Source organism: Saccostrea cucullata, unplaced genomic scaffold, assembly GCF_032062105.1.
Source record: "Saccostrea cucullata isolate Sc308-1 unplaced genomic scaffold, CSIRO_AGI_Scuc_v1 ctg26, whole genome shotgun sequence".
NCBI classification, from domain to species: domain Eukaryota; kingdom Metazoa; phylum Mollusca; class Bivalvia; order Ostreida; family Ostreidae; genus Saccostrea; species Saccostrea cuccullata.
Window position 1 is genome coordinate 442,689 of NW_026935606.1, and position 25,806 is coordinate 468,494.

Here is a 25,806-nt window from a genome sequence, read left to right on the forward strand (position 1 = left end):
TTAAACAAACTTGAATCCCCTTCACTCAAGGATATTTTGTGGCAAGTTTGGTGGAAATTGACCCAGTGGTTCTTGAGAAGAAGATGAAAATGTGATAAGTTTACAATACGACAACGACAGACAAATTTTGATCAGAAAAGCTCATTTGAACCTTTGGTTCAGGTGAGCTAAAAAGTGGTTGTTTTTTAAAAAAAAAAGAACAAATCTGGTTTTGGAAATATGATACATGTTTTTATTCGGTTAAAACAATTTGATAAGCATTCAATGTTGAGAGGTATTTTGACATGAAGCTGTTCAAAAGGAGAGTGGCCCATTACTATAACTGAATGAACACTAAAAACAGGATTTTACCTCAGAATTTAAATTGTAAAATTCTACACAAGATTCAGAGAAGTCTACTAATGCACCCAACTTAACAATCACACAGAAGACTGTACATGAAAATCATAAGGAAAATATATAGGGAACAATAGTGTGCAACCATCTTTGGTACACTTGTAGATGTTTTCCTCCCTTTTAATTTTTGTAGGCAGACTGTTTCACAATCTCACATGCTCCCTGTGATACTTCACTTTGAATTTGAAAAAGATCCACTTTTGGAATACTTGAGAAAGAGATATACTTGAGAAAAGAAGTTATTTTATGTTGATATCTAAGCCATGGTTTCAGTAGAGTTTTTTCTTCTTTTCTGTGCATGTATCTACAATTGTTCTGACTCTTTACTTGACAGTTTTCAGAGATTGTTCAATAACCTGTAAAAAAATTAAAATATGCAAAAATTAAACCAAGTTATAAATTATTTGAAAATACATGTAACATTCTATGAAGCTGAAAGTATTATAAAATAAATAAATGTAAATGTAGTGTAGTGGGAAAGGGGAAATGCATGAAGAAAAATATATGGCTGGACCGGGAATCGAACCCGTGACCCCTGCATTACTAGTCAGGACTCAGGTGCTCTAACCACTGAGCTATCCAGGCTGATATCCACGGTCCGTATAGCTCGAACTTCTACATTCCTCCCTTCTTTAGACTTAAATAGTCTTCGACCTCGAAGACACAAGTTCTAGGGCCCTGCCAGGAATTATTAATTTACACAAACACTGTAACCTGAACAAAGCCCCCCACACTGTCCACCAAATTAGTAGGAAAGGAGCAATGCACGAAGAAAACATATGGCTGGACCGGGAATCGAACCTGGGACCCCTGCATTACTTGTCAGGTGCTCTAACCACTGAGCTATTCAGGCCGATATCCACGGTCCGTATAGCCCGAACCTCTACAGTAGTTATTATCCCCCCCTCCTCAAAGGAGAGGGTGGTATATTGTTTTATCTCTGTGTGTCTGTCTGTCCATGTGTCTGTCAGTAGCAAAGTTTTGGTGTCAGTTTTTCAGCAACTACTCATTTCAAATGCTTGAAATTTTTGCACATTCTTTACTGAGGCATGCCATCTGATGTCAACTTCCTGTTTGTGCATCTGTCCATATCATACAAAAGAAATTTTATAACAACTTTCTCAGCAACTAGTCATTGCAGATGATTGAAACTTGAGCACATTCTTTGCTGAGGCATGCAATATAGCAGGATTAAATTCATTTCTGTAATCTTACTATTTCCCTGCATCTGCCCGTTATTGAACTTGTTTAACATTAACATGATACTAAGTGTATATTCACATCAGAGTGAGGGTATTACTATTGTGCATTGGCTCACATACTTTTTTTTACAGCTCTTTTAAAATCAGATCTGTTATTCCTGTTTAAACTTCACCAGTGCTGGTTAATACAGTGTAGTGCAAATTAAAATGAGGAAATATACCTCATCATAATTTTGTTTCATGGATCTTTAAGACAAAAAAAAATGTTGAAATAAAATTGTATGTAATGTGGGTTAAAAAGTTAATGACCTTGACAACCAAATGAAATTCTTAGTAGTAGCTAATATACATAAACAAGGCAAGAAAATGATGTCCGTATTTTTAATTTGATAATCGTCCTTGGGATTATTTAAATTTGATCAGGATTGGTAAAAATATCAAAAAAAATATTTCTTAAATATTTTGCAATTTAATTTCATTTTTTTTTTAAATGACTGACTACTAAAATTGTTCATTTTAGTTGTGACAATAGTCTTATGAAGATTTTAACCATGCAATATAGACCTTCATATTTTTCACTTATTAATGAACATCAAATTTTAAACCATAAGCATTTTGTTTGTAAATAAAAGTTTTTAAAATTATTTTCACTGAAAAATGTCCAATAAATTGAATAAAATAATTAAAAGCTAATACCCAGGTCTCTCAAGGCGGATACAGGCATAGTTTAAAAGGGATGTCTTAAAAGATCTATTAAAATTCTGGCGTGGCATTTCTCCTGCAATGGAGATCTACAATACGTACCAGGGGTAGTACCTCTTTTATTGAATCAGCTGTTAGAACATATCATGGCCTTCAATGAAGTAGCTCTTTATGTTCATTAAGGTGTGGCTGAGCCTAAAATAAATAAGCACAATTAGCACCCCTTCTACTGTAGTGACAAAAACATAGTGTTTACTGTTACAACATTGTTTATCCTGGAACTTTGTAAAATACACATAACATATAATGCTAAAATATTTGATATAATAAATTAAATTATTTGGTGAAAATTAATTTATTTTTGATAACTATATATCCAATAGACCAGGTATGTACCAGTAACCTTGTAATCATTGTTATAGATGATGTCTTGTATAATTTTTTTTTCATTAAAGACATTTTTATTCCAATATGTTCCCTGTTTACTTTTTAACTGTTTATTATTATTATGAAATTTCTAAATGACAAATTAAACTATGAATGATAGCTTGAAGAATGAATAATAAATTACAAACCTGAGGGTAACACGAATCACCGGAATGCCCCGTAATCACCGAAATGCCCCTAAAAATCACCGAAATGCCCAACAAAACCACCGAAATGCCCTTACATATGTTTTTACATGATGTTTTTCATAAAAATTAATGCTTATTTTTTTCAGTAAAGCATAACTGACGGTAAAATTAATTATTTTCATGTTTTGTGCTTGAAGCGTATCGTACTTCAAAGGGCGATAACTCGTATTTGGTGATGACCTAGGAAGTGAAGTCTACAATGTTTAAAATCTAAGAAATAATAATGTCTTGTGATATTTCTCGGAGAAAATTAGATGACAAATGATAACTGTGATAAAAGAAAAAAAAAATGACTTTCTTCTTTCTTCCTTTTCTTCCAACTTTTTGCATTGTGAACCAGGTTGTAACATTTATTCGTCTGCAGACGCCTGCTGGGGGAAAATAGGCGTAGCGTTAAAATATATATACCTGCCATTATTCATTGAGTAAATTTATCTTTTATTGTATATATTTACTTTTACAGACCATAGAGTTAGCGTTTTACCAAACAAAACGAGAGAGGGGGTACCGGTACACCAAATTTTACGACCGCGATGTAAGAATTTCAAAAGACAAATGCAGTCATAAAAAATGAAAAAAAAGGTTTTAAACTTTGTACTTCGTTAAGGCCATGTAAATATTACTATTTCTATTAATGATTTTTTTATTCTGTTACTTGATTAGATACATAGTCAGTCGGGTCAAACATAATTGTACGGAATATTTCTCTTGTAAATTAGCAAACCTTTCCAAAGTAGCAATTGTTTCATAAAACGATGTAGGTGTATTCAACCCATTCAACAACTTAAAAAAAATATATATAGTAAAATTGTCAAATTTTACTATTTCTATTGAATCAAATGTAGTTCATTATCCCAGGATACCTGATGTCAATGTTTGTATAGCGCACGTGCGTAATTTCAATCACTGATTGTGATGTACCCAATTATGTAATATGACATAATACTACACACCTGTCAATAGATCAATTACTTAATTAATCCCAGTGAGATTAGCTGTCCATGTATACACAGTAAACATAATTTCAGATATCCATTTGTTTCAGACGAATTAAACATAATAAATCAAATTAATTTTGTCTTCATTTTTCAATCATTAATACTAGTAAAAAAAAAATATGAAACTTAAAAAAAAATATTATTTCATAAACACAAAAACGAAACAAAACTATAATTTTGATAAATTTTGTTATTTTCTTTAAACACGGCAGTTCTTTTCTTTGGTAGTTACCAGAGGATCAAATATTCTTTAGGATTCATTCATACAAATTAAATTGAATAGAATTCCAAAAAGACAATCACAGTATTCAAGCATTGATTCTATTTTATACAGCTGTTACTGTACTGATGAGAAGTGAGAGATCCAATCAAACTTTTAATAATAAGATTTTTAACAAATGTTGCATTAATAGTCCCATTTTAATATCAGATAACAATGAAATTTTATTAAATTCATACATGGTAAATATTTTTTTTAAACTAAACGTAAAAAAGATCTCTCTATTTGCTTTAAAACTTAATATAAAGATAGGACTTTCCAGTAAAACAACACTAGTGTACTCCGTTTTTAGAAATCAAGAATATATGTAAATAATATTACAAACAAAATTTTAATTGATATGAAAAATATGACTTATTATTTAGAATATATTTAAAACAGTAAAAAGGGAAAAATTAAAAATAAGACTATTTTGGCACGTGCCTTTAATCAGTGAGAGTTATCTTTCTTAGATACTATAACATACACAATCTTCTGTTCAAATAAAAATACTTACGTTAAAATTATGACATTTTTATTCGGTATCTAGGCTCTAGAACAGTTAAAGTCATCAATTTTTATTAATTTTTTGTTTATATATAACAAAATAATGGGCATTTCGGTGGCATTTCGGTGATTTCTTGGGGCATTTCGGTGATTACGGGGCATTCCGGTGATTCGTAGTACCGCAAACCTGATCATATTTCCTGTTTTAATTGTCAGCTAGATTTTCATCCTCTTCATATTGTTTGAGCATTCAACTTCACGAGACAGGCTGGTGCATAGAGCTAAAAGTTCAAATTGAATTAAGTTTATTTGAGCAGATAATCAAAAGATATATAATTCATACAAATCTTGTTTTAAAATAGTTTTTTTAAAAGTACTATATGCTTGTTAAAATAATTTAAGCATGATCCCCTAACTTATTTTTTAAATCAAAATTTATATTAACATTTGTTTAAACATTAATCATGTTATTTAAACCCTAATAAGAACATTTATTCAAAAACAGAAATGTGCACTTTAAAATAATAAATATTCCACTATACATACTAGTAAACACTGACTGTACAATACTCACAGGTTCCAGGAAGAACAAGTCCTCTGGCCTCTGTGTATTTAGAGTACACCGGTGACTGGGATCAGTCTGTTGGATTTCTGCTTCTCATGGAATGAATTATGATTCACCAGATTTTTTTTAAAATAAGGAATGGCACTTGACACCAAATTTCTTCGTACCTCACTCAGTCACTGTTTTGTTTCAACGGCAGAGAAAAATGTGTGGAACAAATTTCCCTATTTTCAGAACTGGACGGCAAAATACCACATTCTGTTAGTATTATGTCCTTATTATTCATATCAACTGAATTCAAATTATATACATCTTCTGACAAGTGGAATTTGTAGTAAAAACGAAGCAGCAAACCAATCTGAAAGTCTTCTGCTGGCAGAAAACATTCCTTTTTTCACAGGAAACACAAAAGAGTTACACGAAGGGAAATAACTCTTGATAAAATTTAGCACTTTTCTCTTGAAAAACAGCAAATTTACAAGGCTTTATTTTCTTTATTTTAAAAAACACACCTCCAATTTTTTGAAGGTTAACTTATATATCTATAATCTTTCTACAGGATTAGTTTTGTTGAATTGTGTTGCTGCGTTTATGAGTTTCAGCAACATACATTATAAAGGAAATAATAGCAAATGTGACAAAAGTATGACTTGCTGGTTTCCATGGAAACAGCAGTATCCCGTCATTTTGCATATACCAGTATACTTGACTAGTAGTATGTATTAATTTACAAAAGTTTTATTAAAATCGGTGACTATGGCTTTCCATCAAATTTTGGTGCTTATAGAGAATGGCTCTTTAAATACAATACCAAATGAAAGGAATAATTTATATTGTAAGTATTACTAAACTGCTAAATGTCAATCAGAATAAGTCAGCGTGAAAGTTATGGTATGCAGAAAGAAAGTTATCATAAATAAAATTATTTAGCAGATCGAAACTTGAGGGGTTATATTTGCACACGTTATTTGCAACTCAGGTGAACATGCATATTGTATAATGACTGCTAATCAAAGCTTGGGCGAAAATATGCGTATAAGTTTTAGGATGGAATCAATCCTCAACACTGAAAACGCATTAAATTTAATACATGTATTTTCCTGTTTTTTCTTATTATCATCATCATTGTTACTAAGTATTGTTTGGTTATTATGTATTTAAATCTCGTGTAGTTTCCTTGTTTAACTGGCTAAATTGTGAAATGCATTCAAAATCCAAATTTATACAAACACCTGAACTGTAAGACCTATATGACACTGTAAACAATTTACAAGTATCCTTTTTTTCTATTATTATAAGTTTTAAAACAAAAGTGCAAAAACTAAATGCAAGTAAGTATTTTACATTTTTCGTATGGAAATTTCATTATGAAAATTCGAATATAACAGATGTTTAAGAGTTAGGTCTTTATACAAGCTTGCGTCTAATATAGAAAAAAAAAAACCCCCCCCCCCCCCGCTAATTACCAAGTATCTGGAAGATTTTTCTTTACCGTTTTCGAATAAAGTGATCAAATTTATGTGTTATGCCTGAAATCCCATTCACCATGAATTTCCTAAAAATACAGGAACTAATATTTTACCACTCGCGTTGTTGTCGCTGCATGTTAATTCTCATGCACGAGGAATGTTTATACCGTTCATTCTGACTCTGTGATCAGAATATGAATTTCACAATACTAGTTAAAATAAGTTGCTGGTCATCCTAATACCGGTATATCTTCTCAATAAGTTAAATGATGAATAAAATTAAATTTTGCGTCTATGACATCTTTTAGATCTTGCATATTCTAAATGTCAAAATATTTATATTCGTACTGTAAACGTGACTACGTTCAACGAATGACGTTGTAGACATAAATAACGCCATAAACGCAGCATTTTAGCAATAAAAAAGGAAACTTTGAAATAATTTAGCGAAAAATCTAGCGAGAAGACATATTGATTTTTTTTTATATCATTAGTTTTGAGTTTACCTCATTTTGACATTTTTAAATTCCTGACTAATTCGTCTACGTCTTTAAAAAGTTATCCAACCTTTTTAAAAGAAACTATTTTCACAAAATTGGCTTAAAACGTCATTTTTCCATATATTTCAATAGTAAAGCGTAAAAAATGTACTAATAACAATACCGCGTTTACAGTAATATAGCATTAAAACTACGTAGGCAAATTTTATAAAAATTGCAGATAATACGCTGTAAATTCTCAGAAACATTATATCAAATTTAGGATATGTTTTCTCGTAAGAAGTTTTATGCAGTAAACCCGCGACCTACCTTAAGGTTTAAACAAAATTTATTTTCATTGACTTTTTCCAAACTTCATTAAATCTGATTGAACTGAATAACATACATGAATAGGTCCTCAGTACCCCTTGCTTGTCGTAAAAGGCGACTAAATGGGGTGATCCTTCGGATGAGACCGTATAAACCGAGGTCCCGTGTCACAACAGGTGTGGCACGATAAAAATCCCTCCCTGCTCAAAGGCCGTAAGTGCCGAGCAAAGGCCTAAATTTGCAGACCGGCAATAGTGACGTCTCCATATCAGTGAAATATTCTGGAGAGGAACGTTAAACAGTATACAATCAATCAATCAATCAATTATTCATAAATAGCAATATATTGTAGTCAATAAAATGAAGAAATTCTGCATCTTTATTGAATCATATATACTGCCGGATTTTTCTTCTTTGGTTGTTGAAGTATGGATTCGAAATGGAAAATCAGAAAAAATATGCATGCCCTTTTAAATTTTTTTTTTTACATACCGATACTATAACATTATATTGATTTTAAAAGATACTGTTACATGTACTCATAAACACCTTGAATGGCTTTTTAGCTCACCTGAGCCAAAGGCTCAAGTGAGCTTTTCTGATCACAATTTGTCCGTTGTCTGTCGTCGTCGTTGTCGTCGTTGTTGTCGTCGTTGTCGTTGTCGTTGTAAACTTTTCACATCTTCATCTTCTTCTCAAGAACCACTGGGCCAATTTCAACCAAACTTGCTACAAAGTATCCTTGGGTAAAGGGGATTCAAGTTTGTTCAAATGAAGGGCCACGCCCTTTTCCAAGGGGAAATAATCATGAATTAGAGAAAAATAATGGCATTTTTAAAAAATCTTCTTCTCAAGAACCACTGGGCCAGGAAAGATGAAACTCATGTGGAATCATCCTCAGGTAGTGTACATTCAAGTTTGTTCAAATCATGGCCCCTGGGGGTAGGGTGGAGCCACAATGGCCGATCAAAATTTTACATAGGAATATATAGGAAAAATCTTTAAAAATCTTCTTCTCAAGAACCACTGGGCCAGGAGAGATGAAACTCATGTGAAATCATCCTCAGGTAGCGTAGATTCAAGTTTGTTCAAATCATGACCCCCGGGGGAAGGGTTGGGCCAAAATGGCCGATCAAAGTTTTACAAAGGAATATATAGGAAAAATCTTTAAAAATCTTCTTCTCAAGAACCACTGGGCCAGGAAAGATGAAACTCATGTGAAATCATCCTCAGGTAGTGTAGATTCAAATTTGTTCAAATCATGACCCCTTGGGGTAGGATGGGGCCAAAATGGCCGATCAAGTTTTACATAGGAATATATAGGAAAAATTTTCTTCTCAAGAACCTTCGAGACAGGAAAGATGAAACTCCTGTGGAATCATCCCCAGGTAGTGTAGATTCAAATTTGTTCAAATCATGACCCCCCCCCCCCCGGGGGTAGGGTGGGGCCAAATGACCAATAAAAGATTAACATAGGAATATAGGGAAACCTTTTAAAATCTTCTTTTCAAGTACTTCAAAGCCATGCTTAGTGATATTCATAGGGAATCATCCTCAGGTAGTGTAGATTCTAGTTTGTTCAAATCATGACCCCCTGGGGGGTTAAAATTCAAGCCCCCTCCTCCCCCCACCCCCCGCCCCTCCCAGTAAACTTTCAGTTCTGATCTGAAATGTGCTTTTTCCTAGCCAATTGCTCAGGTGAGCGATGTGGCCCCTGGGCCTCTTGTTCTTTATTAAGAGTGAAATTTGAAACCAGTAAAAATAATATTATACTGCTTGTTGGTAATTTTATGCAAGTTAGTTTTGGCTAGTATGAATGCGGAAATAAAAAGGTCCTGTGTGGGGTTCACGTTAAGGAAATGGAATTGGGGTGTTAAAAATTCCAGTAGGAGTAGAATTTGCAGCCCCCCACCCCAGATTTGTATAATTTAAATCTTACAGGTAGTTTTTCTTACTTGAATGAATGTGATTGTTTACCTGCTCCACAGTCTTGTTTCAAACAGGTAAGACGCCTGGGCCGCGTTTCACAAAACTATCGTATGATTTGTCCTAAGATAGATCTTACGATCATCTTAAGATCGGACTTGTAGGAGGAGTTCAGGGAAGAAAAGTGTGACAGACGGACGGAAGGACATGAGTAACAACAATATACCCGAACTTTCTTTAGACAGTGCGGGTATAAATATGACGTTTCCTTTCATTTTTGTACTCTTGTGTCATAATTATTGACCTTTCTACACTAAAAAAGGGTAAGGAAGCACTGACAAAAACCTGAATATAAAACTATTTTGCGGAAAACGAGTATTTTAATTGTTTTGATTAGAAGCAATTTAAATAGATAAATTTTTTTCTACATTCCATTCATTCTGTTTCTCTCCCCCCACCCCACATTTCCCTGTCAACAACCAATGCCTATTAGAACCTAGGAATGACTTTAAACAATAAAATCTACATGAACTATATAAGGCAATAAGCAAATATACACCTGTACAAGTACATTTCTTAATTTTTTTCTTAGTTTTCTATAGAAATCGATTAATGGTAATTATAAAATTAAACATATTTCCCTGATTTAAGCCGCTTTCTTTGCTGAATTTTATCTCTTTTTTTGCACTATTATATCAGCATATTATCGAGGTATTTTTTCACAACAGAAATTGCTATGAATTATCAACCAAAGGAAGAGAATTCTAATATTAACAAACTCCACAAATAAAATAAAAATGTGATTAATGATGAATAAATTTTCCTTTTTGTAAATTGTGTACGTAATTGATTATCAGCAATTTTATGCCTATATCACAATTGCAAAAGTCAACATGTAAAAACAAACGTCGCTATATATTGTGACGTCACATAACGCTGCCTTGACGTAGAACGACATAGGCCCCCTTAAGGTAGGTCGCGGGTTTACTGCATAAAAATTCCTACGAGAAAACATATCCTGAAAATTTGATATAATGTTTCTGAGAATTTACAACGTATTATCTGCAATTTTTATAAAATTTGCCTACGTAGTTTTAATGCTATATTACTGTAAACGCGGTATAGTTATTAGTATATTTTTTCGCTTTACTATTAAAATATATGGAAAAATGACGTTTTTAAGCCAATTTTGTGAAAATAGTTTCTTTTAAAAAGGATGGATAACTTTTTAAAGACGTAGACGAATTAGTCAGGAATTTAAAAATGTCAAAATGAGGTCAATTCAAAACTAATGATATAAAAAAAATCAATATGTCTTCTCGCTAGATTTTTCGCTAAATTATTTCAAAGTTTCCTTTTTTATTGCTAAAATGCTGCATTTATGGCATGATTTATGTCTACAACGTCATTCGTTGAACGTAGTCACGTTTACAGTACGAATATAAATATTTTGACATTTGGAATATGCAAGGTCTAAAAGTCATAGACGCAAAATTTAATTTTATTCATCATTTAACTTATTGAGAAGATATACCGGTATTAGGATGACCAGCAACTTATTTTAACTAGTATTGTGAAATTCATATTCTGATCACAGAGTCAGAATGAACGGTATAAACATTCCTCGTGCATGAGAATTAACATGCAGCGACAACAACGCGAGTGGTAAAATATTAGTTCCTGTATTTTTAGGAAATTCATGGTGAAAGGGATTTCAGGCATAACACATAAATTTGATCACTTTATTCGAAAACAGTATAGAAAAAACTTACAGATGCTTGGTAATTAGCGGGAGGGGGGTACTTGTTTTTTTTTTTTCTATATTAGACGCAAGCTTGTATAAAGACCTTACTCTTAAACATTTGTTATTTTCGAATTTTCATAATGAAATTTCCATACGAAAAATGTAAAATACATACTTGCATTTAGTTTTTACACTTTTGTTTTGAAACTTATAATGATAGAAAAAAAAGGATACTTGTAAATTGTTTACAGTGTCATATAGGTCTTACAGTTCAGGTGTTTGTATAAATTTGGATTTTGAATGCATTTCACAATTTATTAGCCAGTTAAACAAGTCAACTACACGAGATTTAAATACATAATAACCAACAATGATGATGATAATAAGAAAAAAAACAGGAAAATACATGTATTAAATTTAATGCGTTTTCAGTGTTGAGGATTGATTCCATCCTAAAACTTATACGCATATTTTCGCCCAGGCTTTGATTAGCAGTCATTATACAATATGCATGTTCCCCTGAGTTGCAAATAACGTGTGCAAATCAAGTTTCGATCTGCTAAATAATTTTATTTATGATAACTTTCTTTCTGCATACCATAACTTTCACGCTGACTTATTCTGATTGACTTTTAGCAGTTTAGTTTAGTAATACATGTACTTACAATATAAATTATTCCTTTCATTTGGTATTGTATTTAATTTGTCCTAGGGCATTACATATAATCACAACAGAGTTCAGACTCTAATTTAATTAGAAAACATGTACGAGGTTTACGTACAATAGCATGCACTTTGTTTTGATCTACTTGAATCGTACAGACTTGAAGTCATTTGCAGAGAATTAAACGGGAAACAACGCAACGTTGCCTTTGTGACGTAACTGACGTCATAATCAAATGTGTACAAAACAGCCGCTCGAATCGTCGAAATTGTGTACCAAAATTGATGACAAAAGCAAAACCGCGACCTACCTTAAGTTTACTATTGAAACACAATGCGAATTTTAGGATTTTTTATAGTGTCGTTTGCATATTCTTTTACATACAGAAAATTCATATGACAACAGGTTTGCGTGGCAGAGATTGAATGGTGTGACACGAAATCTCATCAAACTTGCAACAAGAATTCCTGAACAGTATTTCTTTTTCTATCATTAGGAATTGGTATTACTTTTTAATCATGATAATTATGTATTTGAAAAAAATAATTTAATTTTATTTATTTTTTTTTTTTGAAATTGATAAATATTTCATATTGTAATTCCCACCTGTCATTCTTATGAAAAGTGTACTTGTTTCTTAATCACAATTTTGATATTAAGATTTTGTATTTTATTCAGATTTGGACAATTGTAGAAATAATAAAGAATGGCCATCCATATCTTGGTGGGAAGTCGCTCATGTTCCACATACAGGATAAGACATTGTTTGTTGTGGATCTGGCTGATGCATCATTTAATGAACCAACGGTAAATATGGAAAGAATTTGAAGAAAAATAATAAAATATCTGGACTGTTAAAATGTCTAAGCATTTGTCGTTGATATGACTGGAGAAGTACATATTACATGTAACAAGGTATCAGGTATTTTCCTTTTTGTCAAAAGTGGAGCCATAAAGCTCAGAAGAGAAGTTTCATTCATTTTTTGCAAAATTTACGGACTTTTGGAATAATGAATTTATAAATAAATGCAACCTATCGTTAGGTCGTTCTTTGTCGGACATGTATGTATTTTGTTAGTTGATTGATTTATGTTAAATATGCTACGGAGTATTCCATCTACGTAATCAACACATTAGCTTCATGACTGGTATGTCTGGTCAAACTCCATACAGTATCAATTCTCCGGGACTACTTTCGTGCCCTACGAATAACGGATATGGAGTTGTAGCGTAACGTAATACTAAGCTGTCTGGAGCTTGATGTCCGGTCGGAAAGGATGTTAACTCCCCATAGGCACCTGTTTCATCCAGGGTGTTTCCAGGTTTACATGTTTTATGTTTTGTTCTGTTCATGAAGTGGTATCAGATGCTTCGGAAAAGTAAGCGTTCCCCGTCGACATGTCCTAGGTTACATTAGTTTTTATTTTGATTTCTGTGAATATTTTATGCGTTCATGTTAACTTTTTTTTCAATTTAAGAAAACTTACCAAAATACTCACCTTCTGGCAACATCTTCTGGCATTATTGCCGCAATATTGCAGCAACATTCCGGCAATACATTGCAGCAATATTGCGGCAATATCGTTTTTCGTTTGTAAATTAGATTTGCGGCAATATTGCCAGAAGTGTTGAGGCAATATTGTAGCAACATTCTGCCAGTATATTGCAGCAATATTGCGGCAATATCGTTTTTCGTGTGCAAATTAGATTTGCGGCAATATTGCCAGAAAGGTGTTGAGGCAATGTTGCTGCAAAGCAATTGCAGTACATGTATTATTTCAGGTTTTGCTGCAGCAATATTGGGGCAACACTGCAGTACTACCTATATAAATTGGTATTTAATGGAAAAAATTATCTATCAGTCTAACAATTAACAAATTGTGCTGAGGAACATAAAAATCAATAGCATAATAAGCTACAGCGTCAGTAAGAAATAGCTACTTAAGCTTGTTATTCTTTGAAAAGATAGAAAAATTTTGTTGAAAAAAGATGTGTTTCTGAAACAAGCGGCAACAAAACTTGAAAAACCATTATAAGCATATAGGTCACAGTCAAAGCCACAAGGTCATTGATCTTGGTGTCATTTGAAAGAACTTAATTAGTGGAATATGCATCCTAAATATGAAGTCTCTATCTCTTATGGTTTAAAATTTATGGTGGCGGTTTAAAAAGGCTATTTTTAGCATATAGATCACAGCAGAGTTCACAAGGTCATTGCCCTTGGTGTCATTTGAAAGAGCATAATTAGTGGAGAATGCATACCAAATGTCGAAGGTTCAAAAAATCTATTTTAAGTATATGGGACACAGCCAAGGTTCTTGTCAAAGACCTTGGTGTCATTTTAAAGACCTAAATTAGTTGAGTATGCATACTAAATATATATAGTCTCTATTTCTCATGGTTTTTAAATTATGGCGAATATTCAATAAAAAAAACTATTTTTAGCATATAGGTCACAGTCAAGGTCACAAGGTCATTGACCTTAGTGTCATTTGAAAGGACTTAATAAGTGGAGTATGCATACCAAATATGAAGTCTCTATCTCTCATTGGTTCAGAAGTTATCACTTATGGCGAAGGTTAAAGTTTACAAACAGACAGGACAAAAACAATCTGCGCCCCCAATCTATCAATCTGGGTAAATAAAAAAATTTGCATATAAAAAAATTAATATGCCACTGTGAAAATGTCCAGCAACTCTGCATCATTTTTCAAATAACCTAATTAATTATCTGCCCATCACATATTACCCAATGCCAATTAATCAGTATAATGAATAATATATAGCTTGTTTGTAATTTCCAACATATATGTAGAATCATTATTTTCTTGCAGGTATTCAAATTTATGCAATAAATTAATTATATATGTTCATGCATTTAATTGATAACATGCATTCATCTTTTCTTGCAACAGTGGTATGATACAAGTATAGTATATATGAATCACAAGCACTAGTTGAAATACATATGATTTTTCTTATTTTATCTCCATAGAATCATTCATCTAAAAAAGAATATGGTTTTGACTTACCAAGTTTGATATATATACCATGAAAACAGAGTTAAGACATTCCTAATTCTTTCAAATGGCCATGACATGGAAACTGCTGAAATTCTTTTTTTCTGGCTATTCCACATTATTCAGTCTTACTAGTCATCATGTCTAATCCTGTTGTACACAATTAACAACTGTAATTAACTTGATACCATTCAATAATGAAGCAAAACATGCTTGCCTTTGAATTCCCTCCATTTTATTTAAAAAGAGGAAGATAATGACTGAGCATGCTCACAAATGCCTAATGGGTAATCCTAGATCTTCTGGCGACATTCTGGCAATACTGCCAGAAAGTTTTTTTCTGGCATTATTGCCAGAATGTCACCAGAAGTTGTTGCCGCTAGCGGTGATATTTCACTAACACAAAAAGCTTGTTACTGGTGACAAAAATGTGTTGCTGCAATGTTGCCGCAATATAGCGGCAATATATTGCTGCAATAATTTTACTTTCGTAAGGGAAACTGCATATTTTTAATGTTTTCATTTGTATTACAAAGCTTAGATTTAGCTAATATGCAGTTTTCTATCTACAGAAAGCTTGATCGATAATAAAGATGAAATGAATTTGTTTTTTTTAATTCAATTTCATTATTTCCAGTTTTTTTGTTTTAGCTTTTGGCTCCCACTGCCTTGTTTGTGATATACAACAATGCCTGTAGCAATTCGTATTGACCCGCGAAATCCAGATAACGAGGAGGTAAAATACCGATATCAAATTTTCTACACATTAAGGAATGGATAACTTCACACGTTAGTCGATAATATTTTGATTTCAATGAAAATATGGCTTTTAAACTTTGCTTGAGATTTTAAAAAAAAGAAAAGAAATATTATTCTCTACATGGAAGATATTTCATCGTAGTCAATAAAGCTATTTCTAAGCGGGATGTAATAAGAATTATATAATATTGCTTAGTTGAAAACAATCTAATTTTATTTGCAAATATTCTGAAGTTAATATTAATTTCAAGGGTGCTTAGTTCCCCATTTATAACATCTAAGTCGTCTTTGTAAATTAGGTCTTCCCAAATAACTGTCCATTTTTAACCGATAATACTCTAAATATACGATCATTTAAACCGAGGCTGACTGTTGACAGATAAACTGAAGTTACAGGGACTTTAAAACTTCGTTTAAAATCAGGATTTTATAATTTTTTGGTCACTATAATGACCTTATCGGCAAATACAATCTATCATTGGATCTTATTTTGATATATTTCATACCAAATTTTCGTAGGCCTTTGTTTTTATACATTTTCAAAATTTTAAACTAAGTCTTATAATTGCCTTTAAATTTAAATTAATTCGTCTTTCTAATCAACACATAGGGTTAATAGGGGATTATTGTCCATACAATGTATATGCTCTTTATTCTATCTCTGAAATTGCAAGTAGTCCGTCTTTATGCCCTTCTACAGATATGATTGATTGATTCAATTCCGGTATTTTTCACTCATATAGAGACGTCGCTGTATGCTTGTAAAATTTAGACCTATACTCAGCGAACATGGTCTTTGAACAGCGAGGGATCTTTATCATGCCAACAACTACTGTGATACAGGTCCTTGCATTGGTTTTTATGGACTCCCCGAAAGACCCATGAATTTCATTTCTTATACCATGCGCTTGATAAAGGAACAGGAAAGTTTTACTGCATAAATGTTTAAGATTTGACGCGTAAAAAATCAAACCCAGACCAACCTTTACTACTATAAGCTGCCATAAATAACAGATTTGTATTGATTTGTTTAAAAATTAATTATTATTCAGCAATAACATATTATAAATACAGTGGTTGAACAAAACAAAGCATGTTTAATTAGATTATGTATAACCAATTTCAGGTATTTACGCTTCCTCAGTTAGATTCTGATTCCACAGACACACTACGAAAGTCGGTCAAAGGCAGAATGTGGTTCAATATGTTGGATGCTCAATATCATGAGTCGGTCACTCACCTAGGTAACATTTACCGGGTTATTTTTTCATTCTTGAATATTTACGGCCTTATTAATAGATTGGCTCATAAATTATGAATATGAACAATTTATTCAACTGAACAATTGAATTTATGAAGGGATGTTTCTTTTATTTGTATATTGTTTAACGTCCCTCTTGAGACTTCCCTTGAACAGAAAAGAAATTCATATTTTCAAGTTTAAAAGTGAAAATAAGGTTTGCATAACCTTTGGATTTAAAGAGAAGCAAAATCGAAGCTGTATACTAGGTAAAGAATGTATGGGTAATTTTTTAATCATTTTTTTTGTTTGTAGGCTTCACTCATTTATTGATGGACGGAGTAAGCGCGTGTATGCATAGAAATCTCTCCGAAAGGCACCCACCATACAAATTAATGCTTCCCCATTTCCGCTACATGCACTTCATAAACAGGTAAGTTAAGGGGGGGGGCTGGGGTTTTCATTTCGCAATACTATAGTAAAATGTTTTTTACAGGAACTATTTTTGCATAAAATATTAAATTTTAACAAATTAAGAAATCAAAGGTTTAAAACCCGAATTACAATTTTAAAGAACCATATTTTTATTATTAAAACGATTTCGAACCGATAGCTTTGTAAAAGTGTATTTGTGACGTTAGAATAAACTTAAAGAGGATGTCGTAGAATGTTATAAAATTAAAAGTGTACAATATTAGCTTTTGAAATTTAAACATAGAAATTTGCAAATGTTACAATTATTTCTTATATAATATAATTCTTAAGTAAATGTATATGTTCTTTAAGACGATTCCTAAAAATGCCTAGACACTAGATTTCCCTTAAACTGTATGTACATCGAGATAATGAAAAAATAGATATGATATAAGATTGAAGAGTTTCGCTATTGTAGTTTTCGTACGATAAAACCCCAGCCGCTCTCTATATATATTCTGTGTCAATTTAAACTATTCAAATTATCATCCCTCTCGATAATAAACTGCAAATAATTGTTCTATTTAAGTCTTGCTACAAAAGAACTGATCCAGCCTGGGGGATATGTGGATAGAGATATGTACTTCGGACAAAGGAATATGATGAAACTGATAGCGAAACAGTAAGTATTGCTTTAACATAAAGTGGTTCATTAAAGGTGTAAAAGAAATTGCATACGTTTTTCATGTAGCATTATTATCTTATAATAAGTTATCTTACTATCTTAAAAATATTTAGTAGTATTTTGAAACATTCAAAATTAAGAATCTTTTAATCACTTAGCATACAAGTTGATGAAGCAAGAATATATTGGAGCAGGCTCGTTTAAAGCCATCATTTTGTTTGTTCTATGGTCGATGCGATGACCTTGTCAGCAAATACAATTTATTATTAAGTCAAATGTTGACTAACTTTTTTTCATACTGATTGTAAGGTCGTTATTTACACACTGAGATATCGACGGATTTACTTCGTTGACAAAATAGAGATCCATCCTTAATAAAAAGAAATAATTTTAATGTTCTTTTTAGAAATAGTATGTTGACAGTGATAGGGATCGATCATTATCTTTTATATGCATTCAAAAAGTATATAAATAAGGCCTTTAAAATACGAGATTCTCCACCCGATCAGATAAAGATAACGTATGATGCTGCAATAATTAATTTAGGCTCATGAACTATAAAAAAAACTCTATCCCACCAAGTTACTGTAAGCACTTTTCGCATAATATCTCAAAATATATAAATACCTTGGCCTTCAACCCAGTTCCGATCAAGAGATCATTTTTTTCCAACCTTCCTCCGTTTATCCGAACCCTCTAGGTCAACCAGTGTAAACACACGGCGGCAAATTCAAAGTCTACGGGGATTTAACATTGTCAAAATGGCCACCACTTCGGAAGGGGATCATCCATTGTTCGTATTTTTCCGTACATTGCCGTCTGTAAGGACATGACGTCACATACGTTCGGGATTGCTCTATTGTTATCGACGTCCGAAATACCTATAACGCCCGAGACTGCCAAGCATATATTTAAAAAATATTACGTCTTCAACAAAACAACAAAACTTTCCTACCCAGACTGAGACCGAAGGGATCAAAGATTCATAAATGAGTTATACACTGCATAAAGCAGCTGCAAAGAGGTATGACTCATATATATTCATACATAACATCGATCGAGGCTGGGCTACTGCAAATTTAGCTCGAATGAAATTGCTGCTTTTATATTTTATTGCCAACACGTAGAGATCAATCGAAGAAATATCAGAAGTATTAAGATTTTTAAAAGTTATAATTGCTGCCTTACCTTATTGTTTCGCCTTAGCTTTCCATATAAATCCAACTCCTAATAGCATGAATAGTTTGTTGTAAACTGTAACACACGGTCAAAATAAGCATCATGATCATATCGTTTCTATGTAAACAAGTGATGTCCTTATATGCACATGCTACAGTATTTCATGACTTTGTTATATTTCCAACGCTTTAAGTACATAAATCCTTCGTTGATATTTTATTTTGAACCTCAGTGCAAAACAACATTTGTTGTCTGCATCAAACTACGTCACCAATGAATTTTGACCTTGCCCTTCCAAAACTTCCTGTAATATCGGTGTTAGGTAAATTCAGACCCAGGATATACAATTTTTGTTTCCCATAAATATGACATAATACCAAAAATTTAATACTTACATGTATTCATATACACAAAAAATTAAAGTATGTATATATTTAGGCCAAAAAATAATAGTCTTGTTCACTGCTACCAGCCTGAAAAAAAAAATAGGGCAAGTAGGTAAGAAAAATATTTTATTTTTTAATTTAATTTTTTCTAAACTGTATTTTTTGGATACGAACCCAAATCAAACATCAATAGTATCTTTTGAAATTAAAATCAATGTCTTTTGATACATAACTCAATATCAGTATTGTATGAAAGTCCATATTTAAAACATATATTTCATGAAATACCACTTGAATCTATATTTTTTTTTTTCACTTTTGAAACATGAAATGTATGAAATTCCAGATTTTCCCCCAAAACTAAGGAAAAACTTCAGAGTCGGGTGCAAAAAATAGGGTAGGTCAGGTAGCCGGAAACAAGACCTTTTTTTGGTCTTTAAACGCAAGGGTAAAGGATTAATTTTTTTTCTCTTTATAAAACTATTTAACAGAAAACCTTTCATGAGTTTTCAGAACAAAAATTTCATTGTAGGATACTAAATAGCTACCTGGTGAAGACACAAGATAGAAAAGGACAAACAAACATGTATGTGTACAATTTACATACATTAAGCCATAAGTATACCTGCAGATATATTGCAAGTATGAAAAAATGCAGATGTCTTGAGTTTGATTTTCAGTCCTAGCAAAATTTTTTTCCTTATGCATTTGTAAATTTTCAAATTATATTCTCCCTCACTTCGTTCGTCCGAATATAAATTAATTATACTCTTTATTCTGTATTGAAAGAATAATCAACTCATATGTATGGAATGCTGCTCGTCAGAACGTTTATTACAAATTTAACACATTTGTATTTATTTCAACACCCATTATTTTTAATCATTAAGTAATATTGATATATACATACATATGTGTGTGTGTGTGTGTGCCTAATTTACTGGTTTCCATTCCTTACAACGTTCTGTACGAGCGGTAGAATAACTTTTAAAGCACGCACCTGCTATTTATATGACCATATCACGTGACATAAAAACCACACAGATCCACCACTCTGTTCACACAGGAAATACCTATAACGACAATAATAATAATTATATTTACATGAAAAGACTATTAGACACTTTCAATTTGTTATCTATACAATCCTTAATATAATATTGTCTCTGGAATAGTCAGATTTCCAACGTCCATGTATTTTGATCAGACGCTCCGACACATTTTTCTCGGCTGCAGTTGTTGCCCCTCCACTCCGCAGACTGTGCAAACCAAAGCCTTTTGAATCTATTCCCACTTTTTCCAAAGCTTCTAACAATAACTCTCGGGCTCTTGTATATGAAATCGGCTTGCTAATACCGCACAACATATATTTTCCACATGACTTGTAAAATCTAATTGCTCTGAATGCATATTCCTCTGGTTTATCCTGAATTTCAGCTAGATTTAAATAATGCTTAATCCAGGATACAGGACACAGCTTCCCTCCTGCCTCTGCCAATGTCACTTCGTTACCACGCCTGTAAACGTCAGTTTTGCTGGATTCGATGCAAACATTCATGTATAAATTCTTGAAAATTATATTTTTCACTTTAATATTAGATACTTCACTAAATCGCAAAAAACCTGCGAAACTCAACAACAACATAGCCACTGTTCTCACACTTCGTAAATCACAATTTTGCTCCCGTTCCCCATATACATTTATAATCTTCTTTAACATATCTGGCGAAATTGGTTCCTTCTTCTTTATGGGCTTTGATAAAATTCGTTTCCCCCCCCCCTCCATTAAACTATGAATAACACTGTCGTCACAGGGATTAGAAAACGCACAATGAAGATCATGATACCACTTTATACTATAGAAAAATGAACACAGAACTGCTTCAGAAACTCCTTGTTGAATTAATCCACTTAAGAAAATGGCAATCACACTAGATTTTGCGGGAAAACTTGCGACATCTTTGGAAATACACCACTGCGTAAATTTCTTGAAATACGTTTCATACTGCTTGACTGTGTTTTTACTTTTTGCACTTTTCATGATGTGGAATATTGATGAATCTGCTGATTTAAACTGCTCTTTCGTTGACATGTCTTTAATTTCCGCCCAAGTATCATTAAAAATCTGTGAATAAACAGCAAAAATATAACAACACACTCACTTACATATTTAAACTGCTATTATTACATTTTTCTGAAATCAATTCTAACAACCAAAACGTTGCTCAAAAACATATCTTGAGCAAATATACTCGACTTGTCTGATCCTGACATAAAAAATTTTCTTGGGTTCTTATATTCAACATATTCTTTTATATAAGATTTGTAAGATGTTGTACTTTTATCCCATATCATTGGCCAAAATAAAGCAGACAACCATTTAGGAATGATTAAAGTTCCATATGCATTACACAAACGCAAATGTTTTATCACTTTGCCTATAAGGAAAGGAGGAGGTACTATCCAACAATTTTCACCTGACCAATCATAAGCGAAAGCGTCAACTCCTGTAGTGCCTGGATTCCAATATTTCGAATAAAACCTTTTAACTTTGTTATTCTTACAATTTGCAAAAAGATCAATTGTAAAAGGACCCCATATTCTATCAAAATATCGGAAAATGTGTTCAGACACACTCCAATCATCACTGTCAAATATGCGACTGTAACTATCTGCATCCATGTTGAATTCTCTTGGTATCCACTGTACTTCAAGTAAAATACTGTATTGCACACAGACACCAAATATACTCAATGCCAGCTGATGCAGCTCGTCAACCATACTATACCTTTACATGCGATGCGCACGACATTTTGATTATCTGTAAATATTTTCACAAACCTTCCACTCAACACATCTGCCAGACTTGTTAAAATTATTTGCACTGACTTTAATTCTCTCCAAGTTGAACTTTTACTTTTTTCACACTGATCCCACATGTAATGAACTATTTTCTTATTCCTTTCACATGTAAACCCTGCGCCTGCATGAGAACTTGCATCTGAAAAAATAATTTTCTCTGGTGTCTTATCAATTCATGTAAAATATTTGCAAGGGAGCTTACTGATATTGTAATGCCAAAACTCCAACTCTTGAATATTCCCATTGTCTATATACAAAATTTCATCCCAGCCAGTTTTAGAGCAAATTGTAATACTGAGACGTCTAGTCATTAACTGACATATATTTCCCAAAGATGGTTTTAATGCGATAATTTTTCCCACAACAGAAGATAATTTTCTCGCCGAAATATTGTTTTTATTCTCTAAAAGTTCTTTTAATAAAGATTTAATATTACTAATTTTTTCCAAAGGAACTTCTAGCGTCCCGCTTTTCAAATTCCACAAAAACCCTAACCACACCATACTCTGAGTAGGCTCAAGTACTGACTTCTCAGTATTTATAACAAAACCTGATCTCTGTAACGTGTCTTGTATTATGTCTGATGCAGACTTGCACTTCTCGTACGTATCACAAACCCAACCATCGTCCAAGTATACTACCACAGGTATACCACATGATCTCCAATATTTCACTAAAACTCTCACTACTTTTGTAAAAACATACCCTGCTGAAGATAAACCAAAAAGTAACACATTAAATTCGAAAAATCTGAATTTGTCACCATATTTCCAAGAAAAACCTAAATATTTGTGAAAATCTGGATGTATATCAATATGGTGATAACTAGGGATGTCAAAATTGTCAATAATTGATATTCGAATATTCGATAGTTGTATTCGAATATATTCGAATATTCGATAAAATAAATACATCTTGCATTATAATATGTATATATCTTCACTCTTTTGTAAAGCAATATATACGTTTTATGTCATTATTTTGGAATAAAATTTCATGTAGAGTTTGGTAAATGCACTTTAATTATATTCTTAAAATATTTTACAGAATGTATGAGGAGTTTATATCCAAAATGTAATAAAAAAAATTTTCCCCCGAAAATTCAAAAGATTCTTTTAATAACTTCCAGATTAATTAATCATCTTACCAAAGTGTACACTGATAACCCTACAGATTTATACCACACAGAACAATTATCTAATAGAGAAACATTAAAAACAATTACTTTTAGCTATTTAATTTCCTGATAATAATTTTAAATGATGTATGCATAAACAAAAATGTGTCCTTTCAACAATACAAACTAATTATAAGTACTGGACACTGTTATATCTCTAATTAAATGATCAAATGAATAATTTATATCATTTTATTAGACACATTCTTCACAGCTTTAACATGTTTAAGGTAATCCAAGAGGAGTGTATTTTAATTTTGTTTTAAATAAAATCTTATTATTGGTCAACGATGAGAATTTGATTCAATTTCTGATAAAACTTCAATTTTTGCCAGATTTTTTTTTTCTTTTTTGATGCTTGTATACTTAAAATCCGAATATTCGAATCATGAATTTATATTTGAATATCAACTCATCGAATGAATATTCGAATATTCGAATATTTGTTGACATCCCTAGTGATAACCTGATTTTAAATCAAACTTAATCATGTGCATTCCCTGTTTTGCATATTGTAAAGCCTCACTCACCCCTTCAAACTTCACTTTTTGTTTTTCTACAAATTGATTTACATGTCGAAGATCTAACACCAACCTTTTCTTACCTGTGCTGTTCACTGAAACAGTAAGTGGATTAACAACATGTCTTTTTTCTTCAGATATTTCGTGAATACAACCAGAATTTAAAAGATCATTGATGGCTGTACAAACAAAATCACTGTGAATATGAGCCGACTTATTATTTTTTAAAACGACCTTAGGCGGCAATTGAATAAATGAAATTACATAACCAAACTGAATAGTATTTTTGACAAAAATGTTCGAAGACAATTCACTCTTCCAAAATTGTAAACAATTTTTTAACCGAAACTTTACTGAAATCTTCGAACACATGTTTAACTCATATTCATAAGAATCACTCATACAGCCTTCATTTTCACTATACTCAACTTGTTCTCTACTACTGTTTGTTGGCCTTGTTGCTAGAGGCCGATGCGACCGTGGAAGCTGACACTGGAACTTGTTGTTCTCTGGCAAATGGGCAGTCCCTGACGTAATGTCCGACCTGTCTGCAGAAAAAGCACTTCCGTTCAAAGTTCTGTTGACCTGCGCCGTATTCGATTGGTTTGGCGAATTGCTTGTACCCCCCTGTAGCAAACGTTTGGCCGAAAGTGCGAAAAAAGTCGTTGGCAGCAAATGCATTCTGTCTACGGTTTTGCATGGGATATGTATATGGCTTCCCTCTGTAATTACGCTTACGAACAGCACGGCTAACAGCGCCCCGTAACTTAACAGCGTCGTCATTGTTGTCTGCTAATGGATCGTCTAAATATTCGTTGACAGTATCCCACCCGTGCCTGTCTGCTATTTTTAGAATCTTGTTTCGTTGTCGCAACTCGCCGATTTCTTTCTCAATTGTCAGTGCCGCATTCTCCAAATCTTTCTTCTCTCTAAAGTTTTTTGTTTCAATCAACTTCTCTATTCTCTCTGTATTAAAGGTATGCTGAATGCGATGTCCCTCGTGTTTGAAATCGAATGAGGTATGTTTAGTATCCTCCCGTGCGCTATCCTCCTGCCCGGTATTCGTGGCGGGATTATTAGGTTTACTGTTAATTTGCTTCACAATAGAACTCACAATGACCTCATTCTGCTGTTGCAAAGCTTTTCTCAATGAACTATTAAATAAAGATACTGCATCCTCGTTAGACAATTGTTCACTAGTACTAGACTCGCCCAATAAAACTTCTTCAGAATAGTGCACATCTGAACTCGCTGTACTGGTTTCCATTCCTTACAACGTTCTGTACGAGCGGTAGAATAACTTTTAAAGCACGCACCTGCTATTTATATGACCATATCACGTGACATAAAAACCACACAGATCCACCACTCTGTTCACACAGGAAATACCCATAACGACAATAATAATAAGTATGTTTATTCATTTTTCATTGACAATTCCCTAGTACACAAACATGTATATATGCCTGTATCATATACCTAGTAGTGTATCAGTCCAGCCCTGATCGTGATACAGACGTTTTGGACTCGGTGAGACAGATCGAACCTCAGTCCTGGTGAGTAGGGCTGTCTCGCCCTCCTGGCTGAGATATGTCTGTCTCGGCCCATTGTCAAGGAGCTGTCTCGCCCTTTAATTTCAAATCATTATTTCTGTTTAATTTGTGTGAATCAAGAATAAAATTAAATT

At 32.7% G+C, this 25,806-nt stretch overlaps 1 protein-coding gene and 1 long non-coding RNA gene across 2 annotated transcripts in view; one reads left to right on the forward strand and one right to left on the reverse strand.

Moving 5' to 3' along the window:
• Positions 1-25,806, forward strand: part of LOC134243382 (polyunsaturated fatty acid lipoxygenase ALOX15B-like) — a 63,055-nt gene that overhangs the window by 27,949 nt on the left and 9,300 nt on the right. The gene's annotated exons all lie outside the window — the stretch shown is intronic.
• On the reverse strand, positions 189-6,053 carry LOC134243401 (uncharacterized). Its single transcript, XR_009987024.1, has 4 exons — positions 5,274-6,053; positions 4,887-4,980; positions 2,415-2,495; positions 189-752 (listed from the first exon to the last, which is right to left on the reverse strand). It is a non-coding gene; the product is annotated as an uncharacterized LOC134243401 (long non-coding RNA).